General features: G+C 43.7%; 1 protein-coding gene across 1 annotated transcript in view; it reads left to right on the top strand.

Moving 5' to 3' along the window:
* The first annotated feature begins 12,229 nt into the window (after positions 1-12,229).
* Positions 12,230-18,638, top strand: part of USF3 (upstream transcription factor family member 3) — a 77,000-nt gene continuing 70,591 nt past the window's right edge. The window contains exon 1 of the mRNA XM_053565458.1: positions 12,230-12,489. The gene's annotated coding sequence lies outside the window, so the exon portion shown is untranslated. The remainder of the gene's footprint in view (positions 12,490-18,638) is intronic.

The raw sequence follows: 18,638 nt of genomic DNA, 5'->3' as shown, positions 1-18,638 counted from the left end.
AGGAGTAGTTAAGTGAGTTGGGAATTGGTTTTTAAGTTTTTTATTGAATATTAGACAAACAAATTTAACAAATTTGTCTTTAACAAATTTAACTCAATACATCTTTATTCAAAACTGTTGTAATTAGAATTTTGCTTTTCCCATTCAAGAAACAGTGGGTGACCCTTGCCCACTGTATCTTAGTTATCACTATAGTTTCAAACAAATATGTATTCTCTCCCCCACAGTTTCCAAATAAGGAATCTAGCAGCTGCTTACTAACTGAGTGGTTCTGGCTTGAGATCTTATGCTTGCAGTTAAGCTGTCGGCTGGGGCGGCATCATCTTGAAGGTTTGACGAGGGTTAGATGAGCCACTTAAATGCTCATGTGGGTTTTGGACCTCAATTCCTCACTGTATGGGTATTTTCCATAGGGCTGCCTGACTGACATCTGACACCTAGCTTCCTCCAGAGCAAGTGATCCACAAGCATGAGCAGAAGTCATCCTATTTTGTTTTTTATGACTTAGCCTCAGATGACATTACTTCTCTCATATTCTGTTGGTCACCCAGAGCAGCTGTTGCACCATCAAAATACAGTGTGGAACAGGACTACACAAGGATATGAATACTGGGAAGTGGGGATTGTTGTGCCTTCTAGGAGAATGGCTATCACACTGCTTGGAGAAACTGTTGAGTTTTGTTGACTACCAAGGCAGGACAGTTGGTAAAGTTATGTTTTATTAGTTTCTAAAGGGTTTAGTTTCCTAAATGAATGCCCTGTATTGTTCAGAATATAAAAAATAGAAAGTGGGTCTAAAAGTGGATAGATTTTTGGTAGGGAGGGACTAATCTGTCTCTGAGATTGCTGCTTTTCTAGCTGAGTGATTGGAATATTTCTAGGATGTTAGATGCTATAATCATAAATAGGAACAGTAAGAATATCAGAATTTTTCAGGAAATATTTTCGATTGCAGAGATTCCTGAATTGAACTTCCTTTGCAAGGCTAAACTACAGGAACTTAGTGTTTATGATACACTAAGTAGTACCCATGTAGAACAAAGGGCTTGAGTGAGTTTTGTTTGTTTGTTTGTTTGTTTTTTTGGAGACAGAGTCTCACTTTGTTGCCCTTGGTAGAGTGATGTGGCATCATAGCTCACAGCAACCTCAAACTCTTGGGTTCAAGCAATTCTCTTGCCTGAGCCTCCCAAGTAGCTGGGATTTAGGCATCCACCACAATGCTCAGCTATTTTTAGAGGCAAGGTCTCACTCTGGCTCATACTGGTCTGGAACCCGTGAGCTCAGGGCAGTCCCATCTCAGCCTCCCAGAGTGTGAGGATTACAGGCAAGCCACCGTGCCCAGCCACTTGAGTCAAATTCTAAAATGTAGATAGATGTAGTTAAGTTTGATAAAATGATGAATGTGAAGTCAGGAGTAGTCTGTTACTGGGACAGAAATTTAACTCAGTTCTCCAAAACTTCAAACACTTGATTTCTTGGGTAAAAATTGCTGGAACTATTTATCTAGAATCAAGAGTCAAGGTGGCTCACCCTGTAATCCTAGCATTTATGGAGGCTGAGGTGAGAGGATTGCTTGAAACTACCCTGTTTTCCCGAAAATAAGACCTACTTATAGGAAAGATAAGATGTCCCCTGAAAATAAGACCTAGCGCATCTTTGGGAGCATACCTTAAAATAAGACACTGTCTTATTTTCGGGGAAACAGGGTAGGAATTCAAGAACAACCTGAACAAAAGTGAGACCCTCATCTCTACAAAAAAACAGAAAAATGAACTGGGCATGGTGGCACACACTGGTAGTCCTGGCTACTTGGGAGACTTGGAGACAGTGGGATCGCTTAAGCATAGGAGTTTGAGGTGGCAGTGAGCTGTGATGATGCCACTGCACTGTAGCAGGGGTGACAGAGAATCTGTCTCCAAAGAAGAAAACATTCTAAGAGGTGATAAAGACAGTGTTGTGACGCTGCTTTGAAAGTGCTATTAACAAAGCCCTCATCTTATGACAAGCACTGAGTTTTACTGTTATATGTAATTTCAAGTTGTATATTCAAATTATACCTCTGTAACCAATTATAAATGTAATTCCTGATGGTTTTATTACACTTTGGGGCAGTGGTTCTCAACCTTCCTAATGCCGTGACCCTTTAATACAGTTCCTCATGTTCTGGTGAGCCCCAACCATAAAACGAAAATAATTTTATGGTTAGAGGTCACCACAACATGAACTGTATTAAAGGGTCACGGCATTAGGAAGGTTGAGAACGACTGCTTTAGGGTAAGAGTAGAATTGCTAGTAACATAGAACTCAAGACTGTTCAAAGATGGATAAGAGTGAATCTCTGTGTCTACTAAAAGTAGAAGAAAAAAATAGCTGGACATAGTGTTGCATAACTGTAGTGCCAGCTACTTGGGAGGCTGAGGCAAAAGGATTGCTTGAGCCCCGAGTTTGAGGTTACTGTGAGCTATGATGATGCCATGGCACTCTATGCAGGGCAACAGACTTGTCTCTAAGAAAAAAAAATTTTCTTTGAGATTTAACCTCTAAGCTTTATAAGTAGTATCTGCTTCCATTCTGGACAACATCCTGTCTTTATTTATTTATTTATTTTTTTTTTCATCCTGTCTTTTTTTGTTTCTTTCAGAGACAGAGTCTCACTTTGTTGCCCTTGGTAGAGTGCTGTGGCATCACAGCTCATAGCAACCTCCAGCTCTTGGGCTTAGTTGATTCTCTTGCCTCAGCCTCCCTAGTAGCTGGGACTACAGGAGCCCGCCACAACGCCTGGCTGTTTTTTTTGTTGTTGTTGTTGTTGCAGTTTGGCCGGGTCTGGGTTCGAACCTGCCACCCTTGGCATTTGGGGCCAGCGCCCTACTCACTGAGCCACAGGTGCCGCCCCACATCCTGTCTTCAGAAAAAAAAAAATCATACTCTGGTGACTTCTTAGGTAGAGATCATATCCGACAAATGAGGAGTGACCTTACATACCTTTTGACCTTTTGCATCAGGATCCAAAGAGTAGATTCTTTATTGTTTTCTGATCAACACAAACTTCTTCCCCAAATGATTGGTACTAGGAATGACCTATTAGAGACTTTAATCAAACTCATTTGCTTTACACATAAGCAAGACATATATATTGAATGATTTCCTTTACACAGAACTCTAGAAAATGAAAACTAATATGTAGTGACAGAAAGCTTATTAGTGGCTGCCTGAGGAACAGAATGAGGGCAGGAGGAAAGAATTCACATGAGGAAAATGTGTTGGGGAGCAAGATGGATACATTCATTTTTTTATTTTGCAGATGGTTTCACAAATGAATACGTATTCAAAAGGTATCATTTTCTGTATTTTTTTATGACAGTCTCAAGCTGTCACCCTGGGTAGAGTGCTGTGGCTTTGCACAGCTCATAGCAACCTCAAACTCTTGGGCTTAAGCGATTCTCTTGCCTCAGCCTCCCAAGTAGCTGGGATTATAGACGTCTGCCACAACGCCCAGCAATTTTTTTTATTACACTTGTCGTTTAGCTGGCCTGGGCTGGATTCGAACCCGCCAGCCTCAGTGTACTTGGCTAGCGCCCTACCCACTGAACTACGGGTGCCGCCACATTTTAAATATTTATCATAGGTCAATCATACCTTCATAAATCTATAGGGATATCTTACTGCACTGTACTTTATTGAACTTCACGGATTATTGTAGATCTGTGTCAACACTTTCAAGTTTATTGGAAACTTTTTTTTTTTAAACAAAGTCTCACTTTGTCACCCTGGGTAGAGTGTGGTGGTGTCATAGCTCACAGCAACCTCAAACTCATGGGCTCAAGCGATCCTCCTGCCTCAGCCCCCCAGGTAGCTGGGACTACAGGTGCCTGCCTTAATGCCAGGATAGTTTTTTCTATGGGGTCTTGCTCTTACTCAGGCTGGTCTTGAACTGAGCTCAAGCAATCCACTTGCCTCAGCTTCCCAGTGCTAGGATTAACAGGTGTGAACCACCTTGCCCAGCTGGCACCGTTTTGTTTTTTTTTTTTGCAGTTTTTGGCTGGGACTGGGTTTGACCTGCCACCTCTGGCATATGGGGCTGGCGCCGCCCATTTTTTTTTTTTTTTAACAGCGTGTGCTCACTTTGTGTTTCTGCTTCTCATTTTGTAATTCTTGCAATATTTCAAACTTTTAATGTTAGTTATGGTGATTTGTCATCAGTGATCTTTGATATTATTAATTGTAATTGTTTGGGGGTACCACAATCCATGCCCATATAAAATGGTGAACATAATTGATACATGTAGGGTGTGTTCTGACTTCTCCACTGATCACCCTCTTCTCCCTCTCCTCAGGTCTCCCTGAGACACAATATTGAAAGTAGGCTAAATAGTAACCCTATGATAGCCTGTAAATATTCAAGTGAGAGGAAGGAGCTACATATCTCTCACTTTAAATCAAAAGCTAGAAATGATTACGTATAGTGAGAAAGACATATTGAAAGCTGAGATAAGCCAAAAGTTAGATCTCTTGCACCAAACAGGTAAGTTGTAAATGCAAAAAGTTCTAGAAGAAAATTGAAAGTGCTACTCCTGTGAACACATGAATGATAAGAAAAACAGCCTTATTGCAGATATGAAGAAAGTTTTAGAAGATCCAACCAGCCATAGCATTTCGCTAAGCCAAAACCTAATACAGAAGAAGGCACTCCCTTCAATTCTTAAAAGGTGAGAAAGCTGCAGAAAAAACGTTTGCGGGTAACTTTGCAGGCCAGTTCTTGAGGTTTGAGAAAAGAAGCCATTTGTATAACATAAAAGTGCAAAGTAAAGCAGCAAGTGCTGATATAGAAGCTGGAGCAAGTTATCCAGAAGATCTTTCTGAGGTACTTAATGAAGGTGGCCACACCAGATTTTCACTATGGAAAAAAAACTTTTTACTGGAAGATGCCATTGAGGACTTTTATAGAGAGAAGTTAATGCCTGGCTTTAAAGAACAGGCTGACTTGTTAGACACTAATGTTAACAGGTGACTTAAATTAAAGCCAATGCTCATTTTTTTTTTTTTTTTGAGACAATTTCATTATGTCACCCTCGGTAGAGTGCTGTAGTGTCATAATTCACAGCAACCTCAAACTCTTGGGCTTAAGGGATTCTCTTGCCTCAGCTTTCCAGGTAGCTGGGACAACAGGCGCCCACCACGATGCCTGGCTATTTTTTGTTGCAGTTGTTAAGCTGGCCCGGGCTGGGTTTGAACCTGCCACCCTCGGTGTATGTGGCTGGTGCCATAACACTGTGCTATGGGCGCCAAGCCATCATTTATTATTATTAAAAAATCCTAGGGCCCTGAGGCCCAGTACAGTGGCTCATGCCTATAATCCTCGAACTTGGAGGCTGAGGCAGGTGGATAGCTTGAGCTTGTGAGTTCGAGACCAGCCTGAGCAAAAGCAAGACACCCCATGTCTACTAAAAATAGAAAAACTGAGGCAAGGGGATAGTTGGAGTTTGTTGTGAACTTTGATGCCACGTCACTCTACCCAGGGCAATAGCTTGAGACTCCCCCGCCCCCCAAAAAAAATCTTTTGTGAAAGGAACAGTCAATTGATGTACGACAGCAGTTCTCAACCTTCCTAATGCCGAGACCCTTTAAATACAGTTCCTCATATTGTGAACCTCAACCATAAAATTATTTTCATTGTTACTTCATAACTGTAATTTTGCTACTGTTATGAACCATAATGTAAATATCTGATATGCAGGAGACTCCGAAAGGGGTTGCTGTTGCAGCCAAGTGCAGTCACTCGCACCTGCAATCTTAGCACTCTGGGAGGCTGAGGCAGGAGGATCACTTAAGCTCAGGAGTTAAAGAGACCAGCCTAAGCAAGAGGGAGACCCCATCTCTACTAAAACTAGAAAAATTAGTGAGGTGTGGTGGCATGTGCCTGTAGTCCCAGCTACTTGGGAGGCTGAAGCAGGAGGATGGCTTGACCCCAGGAGTTTGAGGTTCCTGTGAGCTAGGCACACACCACAGCACTCTAGCCTGGGCAACAGAGAGATTTGCTGAGAAGAAAAGGAAGCAGATTTCACTGTTACCTTATTTTAAGAAATAGCAAAAGCCACCCCAACCTCCAGCAATCATCACCCTGATAGTCAGCACCATTAACATTGTGGCAAGAATCTCCACCAGGAAAAGGTTATTACTTGCTGAAGGTTCAGATGATTTTTAGCATTTTTTTTAAGAACAGAGTCTCACTCTGTGCCCCAAACTAGAGGGCAATGGCATCATTATAGATCAAAGCAACCTCCAAATTGGGGCTTAAACAGTCCTCTTGCCTCAGCCTTCTGAGTAGCTGAAACTATAGGCAAGAGCCACCATGCCTGGAGAATATTTTTTTTCTATTTTTAGTAATGACAGGGTCTCCCTCTTGCTCAGGTTGGTCTCCAACTCCTGAGCTCCAGTCATCCACCTACCTCAGCTTCCCAAAGTGCTAGGATTATAGGTATGAGCCACAGCATTTTTTTTTTTTTAAGCAATAAAGCATTTTATTATTAAGTTTTTCATTGAGTTTAGACATAATGCTATTGCACACTTACCACAGTATAGTGTAAATCTAACCTTTTTTTTTTTTTTTTTAACAGAGTCTTAACTTTGTCGCCTATAGTAGAGTACCGTGGTGTCATAGGTTACAGCAATCTCAGACTCCTGGGCTCATGCAAATCTCTTCCCTCAGCTTCCCAAGTAGCTGGGATTGCAGGTGCCTGCCATGATTAGCCTGGCTATTTTTAGAGGCATGGTCTCCCTTTAGCTCAGGCTGGTCTAGAACTGGTGAGCTCAGGTGATCTGCCTGCCTTGGCCTCCCAGAGTGCTGGGATTACAGGTGTGAGCCACCACTCCTGGCCCTAACCCTAACTTTAATATGCACTGGAAAACAAAATATAATTTGTGTGACTTCCCTAATTATGATATTCACTTTATTGCAGTGGTCTGAAACCCAGTACACAATATTTCTAGGTTATACTTGAATTTTTCTTTTCATGACGCTTAAGAAAATGAAAGCAAGCCACAAATTGGTTATAAATATTTTCACAGTATAATTCTAGCACTCTAGAAAGCCAAGGCATGAAGATCACTTAAGTTCAGGAGTTCAAGACCAGCCTAAGCAAGAGTGAGACACCCCATTTGTACTAAAAATAGAAAACATTGGGCAGTGCCTGTGGCTCAAAGGGGTAGGGCGCTGCCCCTATATGCTGGAGGTGGTGGGTTCAAACCCAGCCCCAGCCAAAAAAACTGCAAAAAAAAAAAAAAAAAAAATAGAAAACATCAGGTGTAGTGGCAGGCACCTGTGGTCCCAGTTACAGGGGAGGCTGAGGCAGGAGGATCACTTGAACCCAGGAGTTTGAGGTTGTTGTGAGCTAAGCTGGCACCACGGTACTCTAGCCAGGGCAACAGATTCAAACTCTGACTCAAAAAATCAAAAACAAAGGCTGGGCACAGTGGCTAATGCCTGTAATCCTAGCACTCTGGGAGGCCCAGAGGGTGGATTGCAGAGCTTACAGGTTCGAGACCAGCCTGAACCAGAGAGCTCTCTTTCTAAAAATAATCAGGTGTTGTGGCTGGTGCCTGTAGTCACAACCACTTGGGAGGCTGAGGCAAGAGAATCGCTTGAGCCTAAGAGTTTGAGGTTGCTGTGAGCTATGACACCACGACACTCTATCCAGGGCAGCAAAGTGAGCCTGTCTCAATACAAAACACAAACCCTCCACATGGCTCTGCACCTGTAGCTCAGCAGCTAGGGTGTCAGCCACATACACCGGAAGCTGGCGGGTTTGAATCCAGCCCAGGACTGCCAAACAACAATGACAATTACAACCAAAAAACATAGCCAGGCATTGTGGTGGGTGCCTGTAGTCCCAGCTACTTGGGAGGCTGAGGCAAGAGAATTGCTTAAGCCCAAGAGTTGGAGTTTGCTGTGAGCTGTGATGCCATAGAACTCTACCCAGGGCGACAGCTTGAGACTGTCTAAAAAACAAAAACAAAACCTAAGCACAAGCGCCTTGATCTTAAAATGGACTAATGATTTGAATAATCACTTATCAATGAAGCTAGGCATCTATTTGTATGTATGTATGTATATGTGTGTGTGTGTGTGTGTGTATACACATAAACACAAAGTCCCACTCTGTTCTCCTGTCTAGAATGCCATGGCATCATAGCTCACAGCAACCTCAAACTCTTGGGCTCCAGGTACCCTCTCGTCTCAGTCTTCTGAGTAGCTGAGACTGGCACCGGCTAATTCACCTGATAAAAGATTTTATGAAAATAAGCTCAACACCATTAGCACAGAAATGGAAACTAAAATCATAACGAGTAACCACTTTACTCTTGCCATAATGGCTAGAATTAAAAAGAATGATAGTATTAAGTGCTGGGGATGGTATGGAGTATCTGCAACCTGCAAGTATCGCTTTTGGGAATGTAAAAACAAATACCTCAACCACTCAGGGAAACACTGGGCAACTTTTTCTGATATTTGTTAGATTTCAAAAGGTGATCATTCGCTTTCACTGAGAAAGAAAAAGACGTCTAAAAAGAAAATGCAAGCCTTAACTCTTCCTCAGGATGAGAGTTAAATAAGCAAGCCAGGAGTCTGAGGAGTGAGTCTCAAATTAAGAGAGAAAGGAGTCAGAGTATGAAAGAATCAGGAAAAGGTGAAAGGAGGCGGGCAAAGGCCATCCGGTGTGAACCTGGCTGCCCAACTCTTTATGCACCCAGGGCAGCAGGGGCCTCTCTTGCCTCGCGCGCATCCGGGGGCCGGGGCACAGGGTGAGTCCCGCCACAGGCCGAGCAAGAGGGTCAGGGGGAATCGGGGAGTAGAGGGGTGCGGGCACCGCCAGCGCTTGTACTCTACCAGGGGCGGCTCACAAGGGTACCCGGGAGTAGGGCACATTTTGCGCAGCCTTTGACTCCGGGAGCAGCGAGGAGGTGGGTGGGTGGAGCTGAGCCGGGGGACCGCCCCCTGGAGCAGCCACCGTAGTCCGGGCTCCAGTCTTCCCCACCTTGTCGTAGGTCCCCTGGTCAATCATCCCTAGTAGTAGTAGTGAAAGAGGTCATGAAATCAAACTGTGGAAGTACGCTCGTTTGTAAATCATGTAAGTAGTCTTTTAGCGCCATTGAAGGGTCTTAAGAATGAGGGTGAAAATCAGATTCACTCTGTCCACGTGAAAAATGGACTTGGTTTGGAGGCACTTGGGACAGTTTCATTTGGCTATTATATCACCGCTATAGGCACTTTTAAGTACGTACCAGCTAGCCTGAAAATAGAATTTGTGTTATTATCTGCATCCCTTTGTACCCAGTGCAGTAAACCAATGCGTTTACTTCCGTGGGTAAATTGAACGAAAAGATCACTGGCTGGGATTTGGGTTTCAGTTAGGAAATGAGGATTAAATTTAAAAGCTAATATTCTGAACTTTATCAAACAGAAGGGCTCTTAGTTTCCACTTCAAAATCATGCCATAAAGGTATTAATGTGTATTTCTAACAGTGGTCCAAAGAAACTCTTTATTTCCATTTTACAAATCACCAAGATTGTTTTATTTTAGAGTTGAACATGGTTACCTTAACAGATTTTTCTTTCTTTTTTTTTTTAGATGGAGTCTCTCTCAGTCACGTAGGGTAGAGTGCCATGGCATCATCATTGCTCACAGCAACCTTAACCTTTTGGTCTCAAGCAATCCTCTTGTCTCAGCCTCCAGAGTAGCTGGCACTATAGGTGCTGACCACAATGCCCAGCTATTTTTAAAGTCAGAGTCTTGCTCTTGCTCAGTCTGGTCTCAAATTCCTGAGCTCAATCAATCTGCCAGCCTTGGCCTCCCAGAGAGGTAGGATTACAGGTGTGAGCCACCTTGTGCCAGCCACAACAGATTTTTGATGCAGACAAAACATCTTTCTATTGGAAAATGCCATCTAGAACATGTCTTTTAGAGTTGTTTAGGAAATCATGACTACCCTAGATATAATATTTGTTAGCTAGACTATCTTACATTCTGAACAGAATGGAAATTGTTTCCTATGGCTAGACATGATAATATACAATTTCATGCTGGTGTTATTATCATTATTATTATGGCTTTGAACTGTAGGGTTCTTTTTTGTTTGTTTGTTTGAGACTGGCTAGCTTACAGCAACCTCAAACTCCTGGATTTAAGTGATCCTTCCTGGCTTCCTAGTAGCTACGATTACAGGCACTAGCCACAATGCCCACTTAATTTTTCCTATTTTTAGTAGAGTAGAGGTCTCACTCTTGCTCAGGCTGTGGTCTGAACTCCTTAGCTCAAATCTCCCAGAGTGCTGGCATTACAGACATAAGGGCCTATAGGGTCTTTCTTATCAGCAGATTTGGTTTGGGTGTGCCAACTACACTGAAAGGCTAATTAGAACTTCACATGCCTAGATAGATGAGTTAAAAAAGATTTCCATAGTGCCATAGTTTATAACCAACATTAGAGGCCTGTTTCGTCATAGCTTTTTGAATTTCTTTCTTTTTTTTTAGAGACAGAGTTTCACTTTGTCGCCCTGTCACAGCTCACAGCAACCTCCAGCTCTTGGGCTTACATAATTCTCTTGCCTCAGCCTCCCGAGTAGCTGGGACTACAGGCACACACCACAAAGCCCAGCTATTTTTTTTTTTGCAGTTTTTGGCTGGGGCTGGGTTTGGACCCGCCACCTCCGGTATATGGGGTTGGCGCTTACTCCTATGTAGCTGGCGCCGCCCAGCTTTTACGAAGCTAACATTCAGTTACTGTACATACCCTTACTTTCTCTCAATGTTTGACCTGCTCCTTCTGTATACAGGCTCAAGTTATCATTATTTCATGACCTGTATGTACCTTCTGGAAATTATCTGGTCTTGCACATGGACATTTAAGATCTGGGATATTGGCTTGGCGCCTGTGGCTCAAGCAGCTAAAGCGCCAGCTACATACACCAGAGCTGGTGGGTTAGAATCCAGCCTGGGCCCCCCGAACAACAATGATGGCTGCAACCAAAAAACAGCCAGGCGTTGTGGGAGGCGCCTGTAATCCCAGCTACTTGGGAGGCAGAGGCAGAAGAATCCCTTGAGCTGAGGAGTTGGAGGTTGCTGTGAACTGTAATGTCACAGCACTCTATCTAGGGTGACAGCTTGAGGCTCTGTCTCAAAAAAAAAAATAAATAAAATAAAAAAAGATCTGGGATATTTCCAAGTCTGCTTGTGGAAGGGCTTGGGAATCTTTCACCACCACTAGGTGGGAGACACCCCCTGGGGGTGGGGGTTTATAAAATATGATGAAGGGAAAAAAGGAAAAAGGAATTGTGATTACAGTTCCAGGGCTCCAAAGCTCAAAACCATCTTGGAGTTAGGGAACAAACAGGTCACCATTCCATGACCCATGGCCCTCCACTTTCCAGAACTAATTCTCTAAATGCGCCAAGCTTGAGGGTTCAAATCTCATCCCCCAATGCTACACGCCTTTCCTCCATCTGGGGGAACATTTATGAACACAGCCCAGAGCATTTATGAACACAGCCATCGCCAGCTTGCAGGAATCTGTGCGTCGCTGCAAGTAAAAGATGACAGGAGAGACTACAACCTATGAATTCGACCAGCCTCAGGTCAGCAACCACCTTCCAGTGAAAGGAAGTCGGAGAGGTCTAGATTCTCTTCTTCCTCACCGCTTCTTACAGAGGCATCCTCACTCCTTCCTGTTCTCTAATTATTCCGAGAGCCTTCTGTGCCGTCTTCCTCTTCAGTTTTTCCATTTCCAAACTCCCAATGAAAGACGTAGAACCAGAATACAGAACAAAATACAAAGAAGTTTTTACAAACATCTTTTCCACACGTCCCCTTTAAGGAACCAGGTCCACCTCTTTCCCATTCACCTACTGGCTTTCCTTCCTGCCTATCACTCTACCTTTAAGAATATTTCCTGTTCCTTCAACCCAACTTGCACACCTCCGCCCCGCGGCCCTCCTCATTGGGCCGCCCCAGTACCGTTCACTCCTTGGTTTTCCCTCTACCTCCTCCGGTCCTCTAGCCCAGCGCAACGGCGTTCCGGCTTCTGATTGGCTAGTACAGCAACCCCCCCCCGCGGCTGGATTGGTGGGTTCACTGATAGAGGCGGGCGCGCAACGTACACAGGGTAGGCTGTACGTGTGCAGAGCGGCGGCCGCGGGAGGGGCGGGGGAAGGGGCGGGGGGAGGGGGGCTGGGAAAGTTGAGGCAGCGGTGCCTCCGGGTCTCCGGCCTTGAGGGCTCCGACTCGCAGCCGCGGCGGTGGCCTCTAGAAGAGGCGGCAGGGGCGGGGGGAGAGGAGGGCCTGGGCCCGCGCTCCCCCAGCCCCGGAGGAGCAGGCGGCGGCCGCGGACGGAGGGATTCGTCCGGGCAGTCGGACACCTCTGCCTTCTCCGCTTGGGATCATGACCCAGGCGGGGGTCGCCGCAGCCGCCACAGCGGCCGAGACCGCGCAGTCAGCGGGTGAGTCATTGAGGGAGGGGGCCTCTGACAGACAGGGCGGGGGGCGGGGGCCCGGGCTGCGGGGGCGGCTCCGGAGGGCGGCCCCGGGCTCAGCTCCACCCACCCCCTCACTGCTCTGGGAGCCAAGGGCTGCGCAAAGTGTGCCCCACTCCCGGGACCCCTTGAGAGCGGCACCTGGCGGGGTGCTAGCGCTGGTGGTGCTTGCACCCTCTTCTCCTCTACCTTCCTGCGCCCCCTGGTGCCAGGCGGGTGGCCGGGCTAGCCCTGCGCCCCGGCCCCCAGATGCGCGCGAAGCGAGAGAGGCCCCATGCTGCCCTGGGTGCATAAAGAGCTGGGCAGCCCGGTTCGCACCGGATGGCCTTTGCCCGCCTCCTTCACCTTTTCCTGTTTCTTTCATCCTCTCTCCTTTCCCTCTGAATTTCTTCGGGACTCACTTGTCAGACTCGTGGCTTGCTTTTTAACTCTCACCCCTGTGTGGAAGAGTTAATGGCTTGCATTTTCTTTTTAGACGTCTTTCTTTTGCTTTCTGAATAAAAGCAGTACAAGCGAATGGTCACCTCTTGAAATCTGCTTTTACATTTCCTGAAGGAATACGCGACCTGTTCTTGTTCATGTTTAACATTTTGATTGTTGACTTCTGTACTCTTCCAAGACTCCCTTCCCTTACATTAAGATGTGGTTCTTTGCGTCCAACTTTATCTGGAAATAAGAGATTACATAAACCTAACTGGGGGATTTCAACTTGTGTTCGCATAACGTTTTTGCCATTAAGTAGATATAGTTACCTGACACCACACAAAACAAGTCAGTGACAGTTGTGGCTAACTTATCAGGTTAAGAAGGTTAGTGCCTGTGGCCGGGCACGGTGGTGCCCACCCGTAATCCCAGCGCTCCGGGAGGACAAGGCAGGTGGATCGCCTGAGCTCAGGAGTTTGAGACCAGCCTGAGCAAGAGCGAGATCCCTCTTCTCTAAAAATAGCTGGGTGTTGTGATGGGTGAGCCCCAGTTGCTTGGGAGGCTAAGGCAAGAGGATGGCTTGAGCCCAGGAGTTTGAGATACTATGAGCTATGATGCCACTCTGCCCAGGACCACAGAGTGAGACTCTGTCTCAAAAAAAAAAAATAATAATAATAATAAAAGAAGACAATTCATTACTTAGAAACAATGTACAGATTTGCTGAATAAACCTTAGGTGAGTGACATGTTCCCACATTAACTTTCTCTCAAAAACTAAACACAGCAGACTAACCTGCTTTTGAAGATTCAACAGGCTGTCAAACACTCCAGTCACCCTGATGACTTTTTCCTCCCACAAAGGATACGTAATTAAGGTAATACAGAGTTGCTGTTTGTGATACATGTATTGTTTCCCTTTATTTGTTCAGTATTCTGAAATGTTTTGTTACAAAATAAGGAAAATACATTGTAATCATTGCACTTCTGAAACCAGGAGTAATTTGTCTCCAAGTGATAGAGGAATGAATTTAATCTCACATTTTGCTGTTATCTGAGCAAAAAGACTTGTGTACATGGATAGTCTCTCTATATTTAGGAGTTTTGTAAAACCTGGATGTAGATGCAGCCTAGAAGATTCCTTAATGTAATAGCACTACAATGCAGGGATGTTAAGAGCAGCTTAGAATTGAAATAGTTATTTTCTAGGTTAGTTAGGTCTGTGGAATATCACAGTGTAAAGTTCTAAAATTTCAGAGTTTATAGTCAGTGAGCCAGTAATGCATGAGAAATTGATGGTTTATTTTCCTATTTTCAGAGCTTAGCTGTCACAAGGGAAAGGAAACACAGAAAACCAAGAGTTTTAAACTCAAGTTAGAAGATAAGCTTCAATAGGTAATCAGCTCAGATTTGTTGCTTATAAACAGGGTCTTAAATCAAGGTTGGGTCTTAATCATTTTTGTCATGCTTTACCTTTCTATTCTCTAGTTTGGTGGTTCTCAAGCTAGACTGTATATACAGTCATCTTGTATTCCTTTAAATTTTAATGCCCCAGTCACTTCCCACTGAGGTTCTCTTACTTTGGATCAAGGGTAAGGCTTGGCCATGTACTATTTCTTAAAGCTCTCCAGGTGTTTTGTTGTTTTTGTTGTTGTTGTTGCAGTTGTCATTGTTTAGCTGGCCAGGGCTGGGTTCAAACCTGCCACCCTCAGTGTATATGGCTGCCGCTGTAACCACTGTGCTATGGGCACTGAGCCTCTCCAGTTGATTTTATTCAGCAGCTAGGGCTAAGAACTACTATGAATCTAGACCTAGAACAATGTGCAAAAACTAGTTTTGTTTTCTAGGCTTTTCTAAATCAGGTCTTCACTCAAATTGTCTAACTTTCCACCACTGCTTCCTAGTATGAACCTTTTGAACCCCTAATGTCCCACAAATAATGCAGTTTAGATTCCTGCTTTTGTTAAAGACATTGGCCTTTCTTCTTCTTTTTTTTTTTTTAGAGACAGAGTTTCACATTATCGCCCTCGGTAGAATGCTGTGGCATCACAGCTCAGAGCAACTTCCAACTTCTGGGCTTAGGCAATTCTCTTGCCTCAGCCTCTGAGTAGCTGGGACTACAGGCACCTGCCACAATGCCCAGCTATTTTTTTGTTGCAATTTGGCCGGGGCTGGGTTCAAACCCGCCACCCTTGGTATATGGGGCTGGCGCCCTACCCACTGAGCCACAGGCACCGCCCAAGACTTTGGCCTTTCTTAGGATGTGGACCCTCCCTTTATGTTTCCCCTCCCCATCAATAATAGTTCTAATTATACTGTTTTGAAGGTTTCCTGGTTAGCTTATTTTACTTCTTCATGATTGGCTTCCTTTGAAATTTCGTGCTACATATTGGTTCACAAACTCCTTTTATGCTTATTGTATGTGGTCATTTAACTTCTTATGTATGTCTGTTTCGTCATTCTCAAACTTCCTGAGGAGGAGTATTTTATTTTTTGGCTCTTCTACAGTTATTTCCTTTAAGTTGGAATGGTTCAGCTTGGAACTGTCCTCACTCTGCTTGCACCCATAATTTCTGGTTTTACTGATACTCCATCCTGATGTTTCTATCTTAGTGGCTTCCTCATATCTTAACTAGCATTGGGTTCATGGATAGGCATTATTTTTTTTCCATATATTTTATTGACTTCTTCAGTATATTGATTATTTTCTCTTCTCTGGCCTCAAAACAGCTTGCACTTATTTCTATTTTAGTATTTATTAACACATTGGCATAGAATGTATTTATCTGTCTTCCCCACCAGACTGCTAACTAGGGCTTCCATGTTGGGCAACTCCAGGGGGTACCATTCACATCATATTCTTAAATACCATTGCAACATGACAGAAATAGAAGCCCACCTAAAAGAACTGTGTTCTCTTTATCTTTGTATTCTTTAGACCTAACATTATATTTGTCAATGTTTGTTGAATGACTAAACAACTGCCATGTTATAAATTATACAAAGATAGCTATGTACCTCTTAAGCATAGGTTGATTTGGCATTAAGTGAATTTGCTATTAAGTATTCTCATGTCCTATATCTCTCTTATGGATTTGTTAAAGGCTGGTGGAATCTAAGTAATTGTAATTGTGACAGACCCCTTAAATATGTAATTTTTATTTCCATATGCACATGCATATGTGCTTTAAGGTTTTTTTTTTTTTTTTTTCCCTGAGCTATAGAGGTTTACCCTTATTATCCATAAAATATTTGTGGAATTTTTGCCAAGAGTAAAGTTGTTAACGGTCCAATTGGATAATTTTTCTTTTTCTCATTAAAATTTCCATATGGGTACAATTATAGTACTTTAGAAGGCCAGATCTTTTAATTAGATCAGTAGGGCTTGATAAGTTTTCCTATTAATGTGTATTACTGTGTTTTTACTTTAGTTCACTAAGTATTTATTAAATATTTACCATGTACCCAACACTGTTAGGTGCTAAAGAGAATACAGTCATAGTACATGGTGGACTCAGCTTGTGAGAACTTTTTAGAATTATTTGGAGAATTGGTGAACATCCATATCAAATAACTAAGGGACTCATTGAAGTCTTCATTAGATGCTAAATTAAACATAAGTACATAAAATCTATCGTTTAATGATTCATACTGAAATATTAGCAAAGGGCACATATTCTTTAAACTGACATTTATTACTGCATTACTTAATACTAATTGTTGAGGAAACAAATATGAAGCTTATAGTCTTCATATTTATAGTCTGGTAGAAAAAATTAATATGCATATAGGTGTATTTCACTTTAAGACACTGAGATGTTATGTTAGGATATTTGAGACTATGAAGAAAGGCAGCTAGTCTAATCTCTAGGAATCAGGGAATTTTTTTTTTTTTTTTTGTAGAGACAGATTCTCACTTTATGGCCCTTGGTAGAGTGCTGTGGCCTCACACAGCTCACAGCAACCTCCAACTCCTGGGCTTAAGCGATTCTCTTGCCTCAGCCTCCCGAGTAGCTGGGACTACAGGCGCCCGCCACAACACCCGGCTATTTTTTGGTTGCAGTTTGGCCGGGGCTGGGTTTGAACCCGCCACTCTCGGTATATGGGGCTGGTGCCTTACCAACTGAGCCACAGGCGCCACCCGGAATCAGGGAATGTTTTAAAGAGGATAACTAGGAGTTTACAGTTGAAAATTGATATGGACATTTTATTCAAAGTAATAGACACAGAGGGATGGAAGTGAGAGAGGGCATTCCTTGGTTAAGTAGCTGCAAGTAGACTGTTATCAGTAGAAAGTGGTGTGCTGGCTCAGTGCCTGTAGCTCAGCAGCTAGGGCACCGGCCACATGCACCAGGGCTGGCGGGTTCGAACCTGGCCCAGGCCTGCTAAATAACAATGACAACAACAACAACAACAACAACAACAAAAAACAACTGGCTGTTGTGGTGGGCTCCTGTAGTCCCAGCTGCTTGGGAGGCTGGGGCAAGAGAATCACTTAAGTCCAAGAGTTTGAGTTTGCTGTGAGCTGTGATGCCACAGCACTCTATGGAGGGTGACATACTAAGACTCTGTTTCAATTAAAAAAAAAAAAAGTGTGTTAAAGAGCATGGGCCTTGGAGTCATACAGATATGGTTTGCAAACTTTTATTCCTGTGTAGGGTAGCAATAGTCTTCTGTCAACTACCCTGCTAGTCTTAGTACGAAGAGGTACCCCAGGATTTCCCCAGTTTCCAGCTGTGCTGCTTATAATTTCTGTTTTGTCTATTGTCTGGCTACATGAGGAGCCTTACCTCCCAATTAATGAAGCCTTTATTACATACCCTGGTGAAAGCATTCCCACATTAGGTGTTATAATTTCTTGTTTGTTTGGAGACAGGGTCTCACTCTGTTGCCTGGGCTGGAGTGCAGTGGTGTCATCATAGATCACTGCCACCTCAGACTCCTGGGTGAGTGATCCTTCCATCTCAGCCTCCCGAGTAGCTAGGACTACAGGTGTGCCACCTCACTTGATTAGTTTTTCTATTTTTTGTAGAGACAAAGTCTTGCTATGATGTTCAGGCTTGGCTTTGGTAGTCAAGTGAACTACCTTCCTTGACCTCCCAAATGGTAAGATTATAGGCATGAGCCACTGCACTTTGCTTGTTATAATTTCTTAAGCAGTTGAAACCATAGCGAAGGGAAGAGGGAGAAGAAATTTGTAGTATGCGTGTGTAACCATGAGAGGTACTACTTCCACCTCTGTGCCACTAGTAGGACTACATTCTCTTTAGTTATGAACAACAGAAATTGACTTTGGCTAACTTAAGCAGGAAATGGATGAATACTGGGTAATCTTAAAGAAGTGAAAGAAGATAGAATAACATAAACTTGGGAAGGCCAGGGAAACAGAAGCTCCCAGGATCATTATGGATTCGTGGGGCTAGCTCAGCCTCAGTTAACTTTCTTCCTTGTGTAGGGAGGTCTTATTGGTCAGCCCTCTGCCTACCCCAGAGGAGAGCCCACTTTGATGGGCTCTCAGGAATGGGGCAGAGAAACTCTCTAGAGAGAATTTATTTCCAAAAGGCTAAAACAACAGGTATTTCCTACAAAGTTCATTGGATTTAGCAGTCTTTTGGTGAGCTTGGTATAACCAATTTTAGTAATAAAAGTCAGATAAAAGGTTGTTGATGAGGCTGGTGGCTCATGCCTGTAATCCT

Source organism: Nycticebus coucang, chromosome 16, assembly GCF_027406575.1.
Source record: "Nycticebus coucang isolate mNycCou1 chromosome 16, mNycCou1.pri, whole genome shotgun sequence".
In the NCBI taxonomy this organism is placed as follows: domain Eukaryota; kingdom Metazoa; phylum Chordata; class Mammalia; order Primates; family Lorisidae; genus Nycticebus; species Nycticebus coucang.
The sequence above is the reverse complement of the archived record's forward strand: the minus strand, read 5'-3'. Positions and strand labels throughout refer to the sequence as shown.